Source organism: Salvia splendens, chromosome 11, assembly GCF_004379255.2.
Source record: "Salvia splendens isolate huo1 chromosome 11, SspV2, whole genome shotgun sequence".
NCBI classification, from domain to species: domain Eukaryota; kingdom Viridiplantae; phylum Streptophyta; class Magnoliopsida; order Lamiales; family Lamiaceae; genus Salvia; species Salvia splendens.
In genome coordinates, this window is record NC_056042.1 from 33839786 (window position 1) to 33845855 (window position 6070).

The window sequence follows — 6070 nt, forward strand, 5'->3', positions numbered from 1 at the left end:
CTGAGGTAAATCTACGTCCACGGGAAGAATAGAGGGCAAATTTGTATTGCTTGATCTAGCTTACAGATTACAATACTGATTTGCTATATGAGATTCAGGATCTAGAGAACTTAACCCTGGTCTATCTGATCTAAGTTCTATTTATACATTCGAACTAAGATCGTGGTTTGCAGCCCTGGTAGGGGGGTTGATAACTGCTTAATACCACTAAATAGATCGTGGGTGTAATGGAGGTCGTGGAGATCCTGCATGGGTCCACTATCTCCTTGTTCGGTCGAATACTGAGACCGAACTGCTGAACTTTGCCGATCAGCTTTTGCCGATCTGAGAGTTGAGCTCGATTGGTCGGCTTTTACCGAGCTATAGGCTGTGACCGAACTCTTTGGTTGTGCCGAACTGATACTCTTTCTTGGGTTTTGGGCTGATGGGCCGTCACTGCTATTGGGCTCGCAATTATTGTTTAGTTGTTTAGTTCGTATCCCATCACCACCCCCCCCGAAAAGCGAAGTGAATCACTTCGGCATTTTGGATAAGTGTAAGGGGGAGGCTGACGTCAGGGGACGTGCTCTGCACGTGTCTGCATTAAATGTGACAGCAAATCCGGCCAGAGAATCCAGAAAAAGTGGGATTTGAAACGGTGCGACGAATTTGAAACGCCTCTGCGAATCTGATAAATATTTCCTTTCTTCATCATTGGAACACTTTTGCGATTATTTCTTCTGCATTCTCTCTCTTTTTCGTAAAATTTTCTTCCGCTTCTTCAAGAATTTCTTCAGAGACTTTCGACCATCAAAGAGTAAGAATCATGTCTTCTTCTTCTGAAACTGTTTCTGAATCAGGTAGTGGTAGGAAGGGGGGTAAGGGATCTTCTGGCCGGAAAAAGTCCGGGGAGAAGACGGTAGAATATTTTCACAGCATTTTGAGTAAGGATACTGTGATATCCTTACACAGAAAATATTTTCTTCCTGGGGGGTTAGTGGTGATTCCCGACGACACTCATAGGGCTAACTCGCCGCCGGAGGGTTATGCCACCGTTTACGAAGCTTGCTTAGAATGCGGGCTTCGTTTCCCTCTTCCCCCCGCCTTTGTAGAGCTTCTTGATTTTTTTCAACTTCCTTTAGGTCAGGTGACTCCAAATTCTTGGAGGCACTTATCGGCCTTTGCTGCGTAGACTAGAAAAGGATTTGTCTCTGAGGGCAATCCTTAATTTCTTTCAGTTTAAGAGAAAGGGATCCTGGTTTTACTTGATCCCTTTACAGCCCTTTAGAGCCTTCTGTAAAACCAAATGGCCGATGTGGAAAAATCGCTTCTTTTTTTACAATAGGACAGCGGCTCCGGACTTTTCCTGGAGAGGGCCGAAGTCCGTAATTCCTCATCCTCGGGTAGAACCGTTGGACGAGCTCGAGGGCGGGCTCAATAAGATTCCCATGATTAGGAAACAGTATTTGGAATCTGAGCTCGTCAAGGGTGACTTCGTGTTCGACTCCTCGTCTTCGGACGAAGAGACTGAGGGTGAGGATTTCTTTTTTATGCTTTACTGCTTTAGCGGCGAAAACTAACTTTGTTTTCTTGCTTTTTGGCAGTGAACATGCTAAGCAAGCTTGGTCGCAAATCCTCCGAATCAAAGGAGCCGGAGAAACAGAAAACCACCAGCTCGGCGTCTGATGCCGAGAAGAATCCGAAGAGGCAGAAGACCTCTTCGAGTCAGTCTTCGGATCCAAAAAAGCCGGGATCGACCTCGGCAAGGGGGAAGGCGAAGACTCAGAAACCCCCAAAAGCGCCAGAGAGAGACATTGTCCAGGGGGTTATGGATCAGGAGTGGTTACGGCCACTTCGGAACATATCTCTGAGCCCTTTTTATGGCCAAAGGACTTTGTAGAGGTGAATTTTCTTCTTGATTTTCTGGCTTTGCTTCTTTCCTATATTTTTTTTGTGGCCCCTCTGTTGACTTTTTCCTTTTTCCATTTTCAGAGGAACAATATGCTCTGCAAACTCGTCACAGTTGAACTCTCTAAAGCGTCCAGCGATTATGATGAGATGCAGAGGAATTTGAATGCTGCTCGTCACCAGGCCGAACAGGCTCGGGCAGACTTTGAGAGGGCAAGGGCCGCTATGATCTCGGCTCAGGATGAAGCCCAGCGTGCCAAAGACCAGCTCATCATCCAGAGAGAGCGGTCGAAACAGAGGGAGGCGGCTGCCGTGGTTGCTCAGGGGGAGGCTCTCCGTGTTTACACGGAGAAACTCTTTTTGAGCAATCAATTTTCGGCCCTTATCGGTGATCTGCTGAAATTGATGACCGATAATGTTGAGCAGGAACCCGAAGTCGTCTTGCCGCTGTATGGCCGAGAGATTGCAGCGCGTCTCCAGAGTCTGCCGCTCCTTGAGGAGCTTGCGTCTTCATCGGTCCTGCTTTCTGCTGAACGAGTCCGTAATTGCCGTGCTGACCGTGACGAGAACATGGAGGCCATCTTTGCCTCCTTGGGGCCTGTTTCACCCGCTTCAATTTTCAAAGAAGAGGGTGAGCAGGAAAATGAGGCCGGCAAGGAGACCGAGCAGAAGGATCAGCAGACCGGCGACGGGCACGCCGAGCAAGAGGTGCAGCAGATCGGCGATGGGGGCGCCGAGCAGGAAGGAGGGAGGAGGGAGGCCGAGGCTGAGACCGAGGTCGACAAGGAGAAAGAAGCTGAAACCCACAGGGAAGCCGGAGACGAAACTGGCGGAGTATGATTTCGTCTCCCTTCTCTTAGTTTAGTTTCTTTCTTTCTATTTGTAAAATGGCCTTGAAGCCCTCCTTGTGTAAATTTTTTCTTGTGAATGAAAAAAATTCTTCTTTCTACACTCGTGTCTTCCTTATAGCTCTTCTTAATCTCTTTTACTCCTATTGTGGTTTACTGCCTGCTCGGTAAACTGAAATGCCGAACTGACATAGCTGCTTCGTATTCTTAACTCTAAGGAGCTGGAGGTACTTCACTGGAAGCGGCTATACTCTTTGGCTTTAAATGAAGCTGAGAAAAAAGCTATAGACGACCAGATGAAGTATGATGAACTCTTGGCTCGTTTAGTGGAGCTGGAGTCCAACAATAAGGACTTAGAGTGCATAAAGAAAGATCTGGAGGCCGAGCTGAATACTGTCATCGCTGAGAGGACTGCATATGAAGATTTCATCTGCGGGCGCGGGGGAATGACTATATCTGAAGTTCAGAATCAAGTTGATGAACTGTGGGAGAAGCTTCATGTACTCCGGAAGAACAATGTGCTGGAGAGCTCGGCTTGCCAACAAGTTGTGAAATCATTGCGGCGCTTGGCTTCTCTGTACGACATCATTCTTTCCCGGCGTCCCTCAATCGAGAGATTCCTTAGCCGTTTCCCGCTAACAGATGCTCACACTCCAACTCAAACCTCTAATCCACTTACTCAAAATTCTACTCCAAATCAGCAACGGACTCAGGAGCAACCGGAAACGTCAAGACAAGAACGCCCTGAAGTTCGTAGAGGAGTTGTGAATATGAGTGAGCAAGATCAGCGAATGCTTCGTGAAGAGACTCTTCGCCGCCGAGGTGCTAGAACTTCCCGGACTCAGGGAAGAGGCGGTAGGTCGATCAGAGCATCTCGTCCACCTACTTATTCTTCAACTGCTCGGAACGCCCGAACTCAGCATCATGAGGATTTTTCGGATAGGTGGCTCAACTTTAGCAATCGTAGACAGTAGAATAGTCCTTTGTAATGGTGTAACGCATTCTCGTAGGGCAGCGGAATTGTATGCCCAACAAGACTTAGTAAATGAAATTTTTTCATTTCGCTTCTATCACTGCGTATTTACAGTTCAGCGATTTTTTATTTCATTTATTGTACTCGTCCTCGGTCTTATGAAGTAAACTCTTCTTTGACCGGACTTAGTTAGTGTCCTTATTTGGCGAGTTTTATCGCTTGGATTGGACTTTCCCTAGTTAACCGGAGTGGTTTTCGGCTTATTGCAGTTCGTTTCAGACGAATTGCTTGTTTCTTAAGCTGAATTGTGGAATCTTGTATCTTCCTTAGAAGCTTGGACTCACAATTGTCTTTAATACATGATCTAAAAAAAGGGGATCAGCCTTTAAGGAACAATATACCTCAGTAACATTTATAAGAGACAAAACGCACATAGAGAGACAAATAAAAAGGACGAAAAAGATTTTAATCTTTTAAAAAACGACAAGTATAAAGAACAATAAAAATATGAAAGCACATAACCCTAGGACCGAACTAGACACAAGACTGACCGGACCTTGTCTCTTACAAATAGAACTTCTTGAGGTTGGAAATATGCCATGTTCGGGGTACTTGTTCTCCTGACATGTGAGTTAATTTATAAGACCCTTTTCCCAGGACTTCTGACACCCGATACGGACCTTCCCATGTGGGTTCAAGTTTGCCCAGCTTTTCTGCTCGGCTTACTTCATTGTTTCTCAATACGAGATCTCCCACTTGAAACTGCAGCTTTTTCACCCTTTGGTTATAATACCGGGTTACTTGCAAGATCTAGTTCGGCTCTCAGTCCGTCGTCATTCAGTTCTGTTGAGAAATTAAGGGTTCGGGGGCTGGGTACGCCGATCTCAACCGGAATTACGGCTTCAGTGCCGTACACTAGACTGTACGGAGTTTCACCGTTGGAGGTTTTTGGTGTAGTTCGGTAAGACCATAGGACTTGAGGAAGATTTTCTACCCATTGTCCTTTGGCTTGTTCTAACCGAGTTTTTAATCCTTTCACCAAAGTACGGTTTGTTACTTCCGTTTGTCCGTTTGCTTGTGGGTGAGAGACTGAAGTGAACCGCTGTTGAATATTCAACTCTTGGCACCAATTCTTGAATGTTTTGTCAGTAAACTGAGTCCCATTATCTGAAATGAGGATATGGGGTATGCCAAATCGGCAAACTATGTTCTTCCAGACAAAATCTAATGCCTTTGAGCTTGTTATCGTAGCTAATGGTTCAGCCTCCACCCACTTTGTGAAGTAATCCACGGCAACGATCAAGAATTTCATTTGCCGGGGAGCTTGTGGTAGTGGTCCTACTATGTCTATGCCCCATTGCATAAAAGGCCAAGGGCTTTGCATAGCACATAGATCAGTCTGCGGCGTCCTTGGGATATTTGCATGGATTTGGCATTTCGTACATTTCTTAACTAGCTGTACTGCTTCTTGTACCAAAGTTGGCCAATAATATCCCCATCTCAGAACTTTTTTAGCTAATGCTCTAGCTCCGATGTGGCTACCGCAAGATCCTTCATGAACTTCTCTAAGGATGTAATCCGTCTCTTCTGGTCCTACACATCGCAATAACGGTTGAAGGTAGGACTTTCTATATAGGACTCCTTCATGAAGTTCATACCGACGTGCTCGGCATGTGATTTTCCTTGCTTCTCTCTTATCCTCGGGCAGTTGTCCTTGATCTAGATACTTTAATATTGGCGTCATCCAGTTTGGTGAACTGGTTACTGAGTGTACTTCAGCTTCATCAATGCTTCTGTGCGGTAATTCCTCCACCTTTGAGCTCGGATATGAGGCCAACTTACTTAAAGTATCTGCTCGGCTATTTCCCGCTCTGGGAATGCGGATTATCCGAAAATAAGAGAAATTTCGGCTAATACTTTGCGCTTTGTCCAAGTATTTTTTCATCCTTTCACCACGGGCTTCACTTGTACCCAGCATGTGATTCACTATGACTTGTGAATCACAATGAATTTTGAGAGATTTGACAAGTAGACGTTGCGCTAACTGAAGTCCGGCAAGAAGGGCTTCGTATTCGGCTTCGTTATTAGTGGTTGGGAATAAGAACCGAAGTGAATAAGTTACTTCGTGTCCGTCGGGAGCGATAAGTAGAATACCAGCTCCACTTCCTGTCTTATTCGAAGCTCCATCTACGAATCCAATCCAACAGTCCGGCGGCTCTACTTCGGGTTTCTGGGGCTGTGTTAGTTCATCATTGGTAGGATTTTTCTGTTCGGCAATAATAGGGATTGCCTGATCGAACTTTGCCTCTACAAGAAAATCTGCCAAGGCTTGTCCCTTGATGGCTTTCCGAGGTAGATATTC